The following is a 13,114-nucleotide window of genomic DNA, read 5'->3' as shown; positions in this document are numbered from 1 at the left end:
AAGTATTCTAAATTTTTCTCGAAAATAGTTTTCAATTTCTATGTCACTGCTAGGGAAGGTTCCACTGCGACTTGATCCATGGCTATGGACAAATTTTCCACCGATTTAAGAGACTGCAATGTCTTTCAATGAATGCCCGTTTCCAGTCTCTAGTTTATGTGTGGCACAACTTACAAAATATAAACTCTTCATTCGAAGAAAATAATGTATCTCCTCAGAATTCCTTCACGAAATTCTGTACCTAAAATTTAAGAAATATATTTTCAAACTTCTATAATACCCATTCGAATACCACGTATTTTCTCATTCCTCTAACAGACCGTTTACCTGTAATTCTCTGAATGTCATTTGCTTCGACATGACACAGTTTCTTCGTTCGTCTTCTTGCCATTCGATGTGACCACGTTCTTAGTACACACGACTGTCCCTGAGCACTTGCAGGGTGAGCTTTGTATGCGTTGTACCTGTGACCTTACTCATGCGCACGACACACAAGTCCCCAAGTTCCGAGCTTTGGTAATCACAGACATTCAAACGGGTACGAGGAGTTTCCTGTACATTGCTGTGTGTTTCATTCACGTACTGAAGGCAAGCAGTGGCGGTATCATGTCGCTCTACAAACTCTGTATCTACAAGCAGTAAGAGGTGGTTTCGTAAAGAATGAGAAGGAGAACTTTTTTGTTGTTCTGTAGGACAAAATGTAATATGTTTACTTTGCTCAACGGTTCAATTAGGAGTATATAGAAACATTAATTGCCACGCTGATTAATGTATTATTATTATTATTATTATTATTATTATTATTATTATTATTATTATTATTATTACTGACCACTAAGTATTTGTTACTAAAATTCTCCTGTACGTGCATGAATATTGACATTTTTAGATCTTCTTCGTAGAAGGATAAAATTATTAGGTTTTATCTCAATTTTAATCTTCCTAATCTTTAGATGAGGGTAATTATTTATTAGTTATTCATTTAATAATAATATTGTAGAAAAAATAATTCAATATTATGTGCCAACGAACTGTTAAACGCCAGGAATTGACATGTCTTAAATCATAGCCAGGAAGAGAAAGATGAGATAAATAAATGTAAGGAAGTCAGCTGCCTAATGGGGTTTGAAATATCTCGTGCTCTAAAGCCTTTTAATAGAACAGAATTTCTCAAAAGAGTAATGATTAAAATAGCTTAAATAACTTGTCCATAAGAAGTTTTTAATTTTGAAAAACTACGGATTACTCGACCAAGTATCGAGAGAAGAATTTAGAAAATTCCTGATTATATTCAAGAGGAATAGCAAGAAAAATCGTATATTATTCACTGGCTCTTGATGACAGCAGTGACATTACTGATACAGCAAAGCTTGAGATTTTTATCCGCGGGATTGATCAAGATGTTAGTACAGGAACCGCCACTGCTTGTAGTTTTCATGCCAAGTACCTTTCCTCCGTCTCCTTACTTCTTACGCTGTATGTCGTATGTAATCACAATCACATAGGCCTAAATGATAGGATTTTTTATAGAAAAATTATACATACTCAGAACTTCTAAAACCCATGTTGAGGTTTTCCTCCAGAATTAATAAAATATCATAATAAATTAAATACACTATTTTTCTTAGTTATTTAATGAGATTGTATCAACTACTCGGTTATTTAGCGTCGATGGGATTGGTGATAGCGAGATGGTATTTGACGAAATGAGGTCGAGAATTCGCCATAGATTACATGACATTCGCTTTACAGTTGAGGAAAATCTCGGAAAACACGCAACCAGGTAACCAGGCCAAGCGGGGATCGAACCCACGCCCGAGCGCAACTCTGGATCGCCAGACTGGCGCCGCAGCCGACTGAGCTACGCCGGTGACCAAATAGGCTAAATAAAATGAAACAGATAAATAGATCATGTAAACTATAAACGTTTTAATACGTTAGAATACGGATAAAATATTTTTAATGGTTTGAGAAGACAGTTATTATTTTATTATAAAGATTTTTTCCCGCTTGTAACAAACTTACTCAAATAGAAATACGTGCATTTATGCGTCTCCATCTAAAATCAAACCCGGTTATTGAATTTGTAACTAGAAATGCTCATTAAGGGTGGAGGTACACATTATTGACCTGCAAAAATTTAATGAAATTCATAATATAATATAATATAATATAATATAATATAATATAATATAATATAATATAATATGATATGATATGATATGATATGATATGATATGATATGATATGATATCTGATATATGATATATGATATATGATATGATATATGATATATGATATATGATATGATATGATATATGGATATAAGATATGATATGATATGATATAATATAATATAATATAATATAATATAATATGATATGATATGATATGATATGATATGATATGATATGATATGATATGATATATGATATATGATATATGATATATGATATATGATATATGATATATGATATATGATATGATATATGATATATGATATATGATATATGGATATAAGATATGATATAATATAATATAATATAATATAATATAATATAATATAATATAATATAATATGATATGATATATGATATATGATATGATATATGATATATGATATGATATGATATATCATATATGATATGATATATGATATATGATATGATATATGATATGATATGATATATGATATGATATATGATATGATATATGGATATAAGATATGATATGATCTAATATAATATAATATAATATAATATAATATAATATAATATAATATAATATAATATAATATAATATAATATAATATAATTAATATGATATGATATGATATGATATATGATATGATATATGATATGATATATGATATGATATATGATATGATATGATATATGATATGGTATGATATGATATATGGATATAAGATATGATATGATATAATATAATATAATATATAATACCCTACACTTTATAGAACACTATTCAGAATATTAATGTAGTTAATAATTACCTGTAAAAATAATATCAAATTTGCATATTTTTTATACAATCGTAAAGCGTTTACATAATAAAATATACAATTAATTAAATATCTGCATGATTCTTTTACAGAAATATTCTGAAGACCTACTTCAAGACCTTTTACGTATTCCTTCAGGAAATATTTTTTCCTTAATAAAAAAAAATTAATATTGAAGGTAACAATAAAGAAAAAAATATTTCTTGAAGTAATAGATAAAAGATCCTAGACTATGTTGTTGATGTAGGTCTTTAAAACATTTCTGTGAAAGAATTACGCATATATTTAATTAATTGTATATTTTATTATGTAAATGCTTTACGGTTGTAAAAATATGACAATTTGATATTATTTTTACATGTAATTATTAGCTATTTTAATATTCTGAATAGTGTTTTATGAAATGTAATGTATGTTTATTAAGCATGAAAAGTTTTGTTCAATTAGCTTTTACAGTAGCTGAAATATATAAAATATGAATTTCATTAAATTCTTGCATGCCAATGGTGTATCTCCTCCCATATAAATACATTTATTTAATTCCGTTATCTCAGACATAGAAAATTTTTACTGCATTACTTACTAATCAGTCAAATGCATACATACACTTAAATAGTAGCAGCCAGTTCAGAAGTTTCACTATTTCAAAAGAGTTGCCAAAGTCTCGTTTGTCTTATATTGCATAAAATCTACATTAAACCTATAAAATTTTTACAGTAATACTATCCGTTTCCAGGTGCAGAGTGGCACTGCAAATGTGCCCTATCTCTTCGCAACCCTCTCGATGCTGTTTCAAGCGACAGATTCTCCTTGAACGACACACCGCGTGGACGGCCCACAGGTGACTGGCATAGTAACCAATCAACATACTCCCACTCATCGAAGAATGTGTGTGCGTTCCAGTTCAGGCAACCTTTTATCGTAGACGGCAAGTCTGAATTATTGTCTATAAAATAGAGATGGAATTATAGATTGATTTAACAGGTTTTCGCTAGAACAATGTAGTACGCACGAGTTGTTTTTCGATAAAATTGTTGTAGAGAGAGAGAAATAAATCGTCCGGCCTTAATTAAGGATGACCACGAGGATCCGGAAATTAATAGCAAACAAATATAATGAATTAAATATGAATATTGTTATAAAAATAAAATGTAATAATTAAGCACCATTGATTATCAATTATAAAATAAAATCTTAGAAGATAGCTTTAAAATTATACTTATAAATAAAAGATTTTATTTAAAATTAGCATATCCTTAATTAAGGCCTTCTGAGTGGTACGAATGAAATTGTATAATCTGCAGGGAATCTTTAAGAATTTGCGAGATGATTTTTTGAATTTCAAAAGATGATATTGATAATTGTTTTAAAAAATTATATGTAAATTTTGGTAAAGAACTCCGAGCACCGAAAAATAAACCTGTCACTGACTAATTGAAGAGAGGGAGGTTATACTTGGCACTAAGGTAGGGAATACAAGGTTCATAAATGGCCCTCTTTTCCTGATCAACCTGATGAGCTTTGTTTAGATCTCTCTATGATAATAGATAGATAGATAGATAGATAGATAGATAGATAGATAGATAGATAGATAGATAGATAGATAGATAGATAGATAGATAGATAGATAGATAGATAGATAGATAGATAGATAGATAGATAGATAGATAGATAGATAGATAGATAGATAGATAGATAGATAGATAGATAGATAGATAGATAGATAGATAGATAGATAGATAGATAGATAGATAGATAGATAGATAGACAGACAGGTAGGTAGGTAGGTAGGTAGGTAGGTAGGTAGGTAGGTAGATAGATAGATAGATAGATAGACAGATAGACAGATAGACAGATAGACAGATAGACAGATAGATAGATAGATAGATAGATAGATAGATAGATAGATAGATAGATAGATAGATAGATAGATAGATAGATAGGTAGGTAGATAGGTAGATAGGTAGATCGGTAGATCGGTAGATCGACAGACAGACAGACAGATAGACAGATAGGTAGGTAGGTAGGTAGGTAGGTAGGTAGATAGATAGATAGATAGATAGATAGATAGATAGATAGATAGATAGATAGATAGATAGATAGATAGATAGATAGATAGATAGATAGATAGATAGATAGATAGATAGATAGATAGATAGATAGATAGATAGATAGATAGATAGATAGATAGATAGATAGATAGATAGATAGATAGATAGATAGATAGATAGATAGATAGATAGATAGATAGATAGATAGATAGATAGATAGATAGATAGATAGATAGATAGATAGATAGATAGATAGATAGATAGATAGATAGATAGATAGATAGATAGATAGATAGATAGATAGATAGATAGATAGATAGATAGATAGATAGATAGATAGATAGATAGATAGATAGATAGATAGATAGATAGATAGATAGATAGATAGATAGATAGATAGATAGATAGATAGATAGATAGATAGATAGATAGATAGATAGATAGATAGATAGATAGATAGATAGATAGATAGATAGATAGATAGATAGATAGATAGATAGATAGATAGATAGATAGATAGATAGATAGATAGATAGATAGATAGATAGATAGATAGATAGATAGATAGATAGATAGATAGATAGATAGATGCATTTAATGTCATCCAGCGATTTACAGCCATAGACAACGTCAGAATAGATATATATAATACATGGCTACTACAATAAGAATAAATGTAAGAATAAAAAAATAAATATACAATCACCAGATAATCACAAAAACAAGTTAAAATTTTAAAAGAAATGGTATAAAATCAGGTTAAAATGTACAGATTTGTCAATTTCATGAGGTTAAAACAAATAGTATCTAAAACTTAATATTGCTAAAATCATTGACACTGTAGATTGGATTTGCCATCAAAGTCCTTCTCACCATCCTTCTGAAAGTAAAATATGACGTGTTTCTTATATGCAATGGTAAAGAATTGTAAAGTTTATAAGATATGGAAATAAAACTATTGCTTGTAGTACTATATTTGTACTTGGTGAAATATATGTCAAGTCTGGAACGGGTAGAATAATTATGAATGGATGAACAAGTAGGAAGATTATGCACATTACGCTTAACATACAGAAGACAATCGAGAATAAACATTGACGACAACGAAGTATTCCTACTTGTACAAAAAGTGGTTTACAATAAGTTCTAGAAGAGACACCACAAATAATTCTCACTGCTCTCTTTTGAAGGATAAACAACTTAGAAACCGAAGTATGGTTTCCCCACAAAAGCGTCCTGTAACTTAAGTGACTGTGAATATGGGCATAATAAACTGTAAGTAAAGAATTATAGCATAATGTTTGTCTGAGGATTCGTAACATGAAGACATTTCTTGAAGATTGCTCTTTATTTCCCCTGAAATGTTAATCTTAACTGTTGTGCAATCTTATGAGAAATAGAGGCTGTGTACAGGATAGGCTATACATTTCTTACTTAGACCACAGTCTACTATATACAGTCACGAAGCTTGAGTTTTGAGGGTGCTAGAAACAATAGACTGTGACGGTTCTATTTTGCATGCCTGTAATGAGGCGATATTAGCGATCCTAGTGGTGAGCAACTATCTAATGTTTGCATATTTACTACGTATTGAGCTTCGCGACTGTATATACTAGACTGTGCTTAGACTTCAACAAACAAAATTTGATAATACAATCTCAAGGGAAAAAATGAAACTCTCTGCATCATAATCCACAGTTAATTCCCGACTTACCACGAAAATCGTCTGTAGCTGCATTTAGATTGGCAACAGGCTATGACTGTTTGGCCAAACACCTGCATAGAATTGGAATATATCCGTCCCCTAACTGCCAATTGTGCAACTCAAACTAAGAAATGGTTGGGGGGGGGGGCAAAGCGAAACCATAGAATTTCCATATAACGTGGTTATGGGGAGATCATTTACCTCCTCCTCCCTCCCCCGTTATAGCTTGACAGTGGTACAGTATATCGAATATGATCATTTAATGAAGGTATTTTCGAGGACATGTTTCTTACAGTGTTAAGTCCACATCCACGATGTTTTGGACCGAGTTGTATAAGGCTTGAACTGTAGGTCTACTACAAATTATAATAGGGCATAACTTAAAACAATCTCCCTCTTTTTCTCTCTCATATAGAAACATGTATACATCAATAAAACTATGTAACAGTGCTAACAGAAACTTTTTATATGAAGTTTACCTTCCTGAAGATATCATAATATTATGAAATGCAAACTCTAATTATTTTATTTAATCTCGTCTTTAAGTTTACACATTATACCAGAATCACTTTTCTTTTTCCTGCATTGTTGTGCAGTATGTTATTCATATTTCTCCAAGTAACAGCTTGAACACCTGCAGACTTGTACAGGCTGTTACAAAAGAAACATTACAGTGCTTCTATCCCTCAAACGAGGTATAGAAATTCTTATACATTCATAAATTTAAAATAAATATTATAGTCCAGACACATGATCTGAAGACATTAATTCATCAATTTAAGAACAGAAACTTAATCATAAACAAAAACCAAAAAGATGTTTTGAATTCAATATTTTCTAACGTTAGTGGAAAAGAAATTAGACAAGTTTGAGGAGGTAGTGCCTCCCCATTCCCCCCCAAAACTCCGCCTATGGTGGGCACCGGTCCCATTCAATGGCCGAAATTTCATTTGAAAATTCTTTCTCCCTTGAGACTCGAACAGGAACGCTAGTTCAGGCATGTTGCTTTAGACCACGACGCTACGGCGCGGAAGTACAGCTGGGAAAACATCTTAATGTCCCTACCAGGTAATCAGCCCAAGTGGGAATCGAACCCACTCCCGAGCGCATCTCCGGAACAGCAGGCAGACGCGCTGACCGCCCGAGCTACTCCGACGGCTTTTCGTAGAATTGTGTCGGGTGAAGGATGTTGCATGTACAGGTCATATTTTCTCAGGGTCACTTCCTAATCAATATATTAATATATGTTCTATATTCTCATGAACAACAAACCAACACAAAGTACATCACGATGTAATAGATATCTAAAAAAATATTGCCACATCTCTACTTTGTAGGTGAAAGTTCACACGAGGTTTTAAATGTCAATGTTTTTATACCATAATGTACAGGGTGATCAAAAGGTGAAAGGGGATTAATTGAATTGGATAAAAGTTTATTCTGATCGCTATTGTTATTGTGAGAATTGTTGGGATTGTAGGGATGCTAGAGATTTGAAATAAAATTATGACGATACTCATTTTAACGCTAATAATGGTTTAAAATTAATAAAAGCATGGTTTGACTCGAATATTCTTCCTCTTAACACTGCTGAAACTATAGTTAACTTAGTTAGTAGGCCTAAATGTTATAAATTACCTAATTCTTTCCTAAACATTCAACTATAAAATTCAGTTTTTTCCGTAATTAGCTGTAATTGTCCAATTACAAGTGAATCTTCCGAAGTTAAATATTTAGGGATCATTATTGATAAACTTCTGAAATGGGACAAACACACCAACTATCAGAATATAAAGTACTAGTGGCTTGTGCAGCAAATGCTGCAAACTAAGTTCATTAGACGTTTAAATAAAAAAAAAATTCAGGTTTATTTTCAATGAAAAATACCAGACATTTTGAAAGTTATTTGCTTCCATAATAATGAAACATACTCCCTCTGAATGGTTTTTATGCCAAATACTTTTTCTTGAACCTATGTATCTTGAGTTTCAACGCGAAAACGCAAGTAACAATGTCAGAGCGATCAGTGGGTTTTTCGTGTGGGAGTAAAGCAATAGCTATTTCAGGTCATTGTGGATTGTAAACGTCAGATTTGCTATGCTTTCGAACAATAGACATGGCATCTTGGTATAGCTGCTGCATGTAGAGTTTGAAATGTAGAGGGTAAAATCATTTTATCCTGCTAAGAGATCTTGCTGAAATGATCGAGAGGCTACAAAATTTTGTACGCCTCTTATTTTATCAGTAAGTAATACCGTCTTTCCTTAGGAACTGTAATAACAAGTAAGGAAAGATCAAAAGGTATTACTTACGCAAGTAACAATATCAGAATGATCAGTGGGTTTTTCATGTGAAAGTAAAACAATAGCTATTTCAGGTCATAGAGGTAAAATCATTTTATCCTCCTAAGAGATCTTGCTGACTTGATCGGGAGACTACAAATTTTTCAATAAGTAATACTTTTTGGTCTTTCCTTAGGAACTGTAATTTTTGCGCTCTCTCGAGCCAATACCGAAGAGGATGACGCATATAAGTATCTACACCACACCACCATTAAGTATATGAAAAAGACCCAACCCCACTTGATTAATAACTATAAAAGTATTTGATTTTTAATAACAATATTATTATCTTACGTAAGTTTTGTAGTTTTATATATATAATAGCCACCACTCAGTAAATTATAGAAATGAAGATCTAATTTAACACATTCTCTATATCTACTTATATAACCCCAAAACGTTTCACTTTCATATCATCAGTAGGCCTATAACATTAATATGTATAATTAATGAAAAATAGTCACATCATGGCATTAACTGTAATGAAATTTCATTTCTAGTGGTAATAATGTCATCAAACCAACTCAAGTTTTGTAGATTTCAATATCCAATACACAGCTGTACTCAGAAAATTACACACCGCAGAATCAGACCTGTAAATTATTTTTAGTAAGTCTTGAAGTTTTTAATAACCAATTGAATTTTAACTCTAAATATGTCAGTAATCCTGCAGATCATGGCCTTCGTGTAATAGCTACTGTTTATTGTAGCGTGTGTTTTGTTTTATTCTGAAATCGTGGCCGTGCTGAAATGCAATTAGTTCTCAAAACTGAAGAAAGATGGATTTTGGAAAATAGGAAAATAATGTAGGAAAATTGATATTTCACTGAGAACTACTATTTTTCTGAAGCATTTTGGGTCCCAAGCTTCAAAATGAGGGGTCATTTATTAAAATCCGTTCAGCCGTTTTCGCGTAAATTCCATTACCATTTCAAATTATATATAATTATTAGAGCAGTGCAAAGGGAGCAGTTGTTCGACACACCGGCAACAGGGCAAGGGTTGTAAATTCACCTTGTGTACCTGCAGAGGTCTGACTCTGCGGTACACAGGATAGCTGCAAGCAGTAGGTACAGCATGGTAAAGCAAACGTCAGTACTGAAGGAACATGAGAACAGTTCGGTTCTAGTGTTGCGATGTCTAAGGCGGAGCAAATTCGTTCGGCAAAGTTTAAGAGACTTAATTCCGAATATGGTGATATTTTTGTTAATTGATTCAAGCATAAAACAAATTGGAATACATTGAATCGAATTATGGGTTTATACCTGATTGTATAACAGCTTTAGAAAAGTCTGTTACAAAACTGGTTGATCAGATTTCCCTACTGTGAAATATCTGGAAGAAAGTGACTCAAGTAGACGATAAAATTGGTAAAATAATATCTGCGAAAATAGCAAATAAGTTGAAAAATGGTGGATATTATAAACTCTGAAAGATTAGTGACAGTATTTCTGGAGATAAGGATTCCTTTGAAGAACTAACAGAAGTTGAAAAAAAAAAATGTTTTACAGGATTTTACGTATGCCCCAGTTGTCTCAACAGACGTAGAAAGAAGCGTCTCCACATATAAGGCCATGCTATCAGATAGACGAAAATCGTTTTCTGTTAATAACTTACAAATGTCATTTGTTGTGCATTGTAACAATATTTGGAAGAAATCTGATAACGTATCACATGTGCATTAATAAATCACACTCATTGTAAAGAAAAGGAAAAACAAAAAACAATTTTTCAAGTGCTTTTGCGAATAGAATAACATGAACCCGTTACAAATAAACAGTGATTTTGTTTGCGTTCTGTATGAAATCATACATGTATACATTATATTATTTGTTTAGGATGAAATGGTTAATTAGTTTTGCAATTTTGAAATCTTATTAAAGTATCTGTAGGAAATTAATTGCAGAAACGTTAGAGAACTGTGTCATTTCTATTGTGTCGTCTGTACGTCAACACATCGTGTACATGACCGTCGCTTGTACACAGGGAACACGCCGAGTAACGTCGGAACCCTTGCTATGATGCCATTCTGTCTGTCATGTGCTCCGTCTGCACCGCTCTAATAATTATAGATATACAGCGTGTAAGGGGTATAAGAGCCATTATTTTAACTGATAATTATTCACGTCATAAGGAAGAAAAAATGTCCTTACACTTTTTTCTAATTGCAATGTTTAACTAATTATTAAAGCTTACAGTATTAGACGTTTTGCAACGTTGCTGTCTGGGAAGGAGGGAGTTCACGCACAGCTCAAGCGGGTACAGACATACCGGCACAAAACAGATGCTCTGTTCTAATGCAGGAGCGGACCATGACAATACTGTTGTTTACATAAAACGAGCAGCAAATACAAGCTTTCAATCTCATTAAAAGAACATTATGGTAATTTACAGTTTATGTAACAATATTGCTCCATTTTTTTATTGTACGTCTAAAGAATAGTAGTTTTCTGCACAAAATCACACGAACTTTTTTTCTAATGCAACATTTTAATCTCTCCCGCTTCCGTAAAGCAGTATCATTTTTAAACAAATTTCTGGTTGTGTGATTGCCGAAACGGGGTAAGAGACTTTAAGGGCCGTATTCATAAATATTCTTAGCGCGGGCTTCCGGTGGATGATCAGCGAACTAACGTGTTTCGTATTCATAAACCAGTGTTAGCGATATGATATGATATGAATCCTGTACAAGTAACCAGTAGATAGCCGGGGCTAGTTTAGCGCGCTCATAGCGCGGGCTAGCGAAATGTCTATGAATAGCACCCCTAGTTTCTATAATAGTTGAGAAACTGCTACAAAAATTCGCCGATTAGGTAACCTTCTTTGGGGAAAACGTTGACGGTACATACTTCTTGCCCCACTTGAATTACGACGACTTTCTCCATAAATTAATAACATATGATATTCCTAAACCGTGAATGACATTGTAAGTTGTTTATCGAATACCCTGTACTGAACTGCCATCCGCTCGGGAGTAGAACTATGGACAGGGAGCTTGAACTCAGCTGACTCTTACTTACGTCTGTGCAAAGTACTGCCTGTTGAACGTTGCCACGTCTCTCACGCCAGAATATTTACAAATTTAAGCATGCAATTTTATTTAATTTCACGAAAACGTAATAGAACACACAAATATGTATTTAAACTAATATTGACTCTTTGCTAGATAGCCTATACCTACTGATGTAGTTGTTTTCGTAACTTTACTAACGATAGTATAACGCAAATAAAATAACAAAATAACGGTTTTTTTTTGAAAAACTATGAAGTTTTGACACTATGTTGTATGGACATTTTTTGATCCTGTACACCGTCCCCGACGACTGTGAAAAGGACGGCATTTATACTCCTTACACTCTGCATATGCTTTCACGTGTTAATTAACTTAGTTACCTTGTTGACTATTTTTGGCCAGTGGGTCATCATCAGAAGTAGGTGGTCTTCGTGCCTTCTGATTGCGTTTCCTTTGGGGATGCTTTGTGTAATGTAATGTGCGCGATTCCAAAGTTTTGAACAAACTTTCTGAATAATTCTGTATATGAATAGCGGAGATTCCAAAAGAACAAAATAAATTGTTTGTAATATGACCTTGAACTAGATATTTCGTGTTTTCAGGACAGGATATTTGCGTGTCCGATGAAAGTATTGCGTGGCGCGTGTTCGTCTGTACTTTTCATCATTCTATACGGGAGACAATACATCAGGGAATGTTATTCCTCTGTGCATCAATATTTCGTCGTTGATTTATGAATCCTCCTATGTGACAATTTTGCAGGAGGAAGAAAAAATTATTTAAATATCGATAGCTCTACACTGATCCTACATGATGTCTATCATATTCACCAACTATTTTTTTACCGAATTACCTGGTATTCTTATGTAGGCCTATTGATATTTAACTACTTTTTTCCTTCCGCCTAAAAAATTACGCTCTGCACTGTCCACATATGATGTTTCATAAAATCAACGGCGATCTATAATATTTCGTCTAATA

General features: G+C 32.6%; 1 protein-coding gene across 1 annotated transcript in view; it reads right to left on the bottom strand.

Moving 5' to 3' along the window:
• LOC138700462 (endothelin-converting enzyme 2-like) overlaps positions 1 to 3,851 on the bottom strand; it is a 52,655-nt gene extending 48,804 nt beyond the window's left edge. The window contains exon 1 of the mRNA XM_069827074.1: positions 3,629 to 3,851. The gene's annotated coding sequence lies outside the window, so the exon portion shown is untranslated. The remainder of the gene's footprint in view (positions 1 to 3,628) is intronic.
• Between the last annotated feature and the right edge of the window lie 9,263 nt (positions 3,852 to 13,114).

This window comes from Periplaneta americana, chromosome 5 (genome assembly GCF_040183065.1).
Source record: "Periplaneta americana isolate PAMFEO1 chromosome 5, P.americana_PAMFEO1_priV1, whole genome shotgun sequence".
NCBI lineage: Eukaryota > Metazoa > Arthropoda > Insecta > Blattodea > Blattidae > Periplaneta > Periplaneta americana.
Note: the sequence above shows the minus strand (reverse complement) of the source record. Positions and strands in the feature narration are given on the sequence as shown.